Here is a 1,057-nt window from a genome sequence, read left to right as displayed (position 1 = left end):
GTCACATTTTAAGTATACAATGAGCAGTCCAGGTTAAGTCTAATTTGATCTAGACCTAACCTAATCTGGTTTGAGCTAAAGCAGTCTTGAATGGTCTTTCAGAAAACCTGGCCAGCTGTGTAAATCATTCTTTATCTTGTTATCTGCTGAGAAAAATCAGTCTGGGCCAGATCAACAGAAATAAGCTTTGCTCTGGTTTGTGTCCTCAGGGGTCCCAGCAGATCCAGGATCTGCAGAACCTGGCTCGTCACCAGAGTCTGCTGGTCGAAAACCATCAGGCTTTACTGCTGCAGACATCTCGCATCGCCACCCATCTGCAGGACATCACCAAGAAACCTGCCGATGCCAGCCACTGAGATGGTCCAATCCTTTGTGATGCCATCTGTTCTGCTGAAATTACATGTTCTTAACTAGGCAATTAGAGTCTTGTTATGAAACAAGCCACTGACTTTGATTTTCGCTTTAAACAATGTCAGATATTAACCAGTAATGCTTTAACTAACCTGCTGTCAGTGGATCAGTGAGTTAACAGACCTTTGTGTTAAATCAGTTTCCTCTGTGATTTTTATATTCTGTGATTTTAAATAAAGTTGTGTTGTATCCTCCTCCCAGTGTAATGTCATTCAGTGATGTTTACTTTTACAGTACTTTTGTTTAAGTCACTATTAACTGATGTGCATGTTGTTAATATCTGTGGCAAGTGTTCACACTGAGCAGACTCAGAACTGCATCATCATCCCATCTCAGGGTTACACTCTGGTTGCCTTTTTGTTTGCATGTTTGCAGTCAAAGGTCTGAGCTGTTGGCTCACTGGTGGTGGTGAGGTGGAGAGTCCCAGGTATTTAAAGCCTAATGGTGGTTGTCCCCTTTGGAGGTGGTCTTTGACCCACTATCACGGTCAGTGAAGGTTAACCATGTGGAGCGTGGAGGAGTGAAGACCCAAAAGCGATGGAATTCAAACAGAACCAAAAGAAAAACATGGAGTGCAAGAGTCCATAAACAGAAGGTTCATGTGGCGAGACAAAGCAGAGACAGATGCTCTGGGGTCTGCCCAGCC

This window comes from Archocentrus centrarchus, chromosome 14, assembly GCF_007364275.1.
Source record: "Archocentrus centrarchus isolate MPI-CPG fArcCen1 chromosome 14, fArcCen1, whole genome shotgun sequence".
Lineage (NCBI taxonomy): Eukaryota > Metazoa > Chordata > Actinopteri > Cichliformes > Cichlidae > Archocentrus > Archocentrus centrarchus.
The sequence above is the reverse complement of the archived record's forward strand: the minus strand, read 5'-3'. Positions refer to the sequence as shown.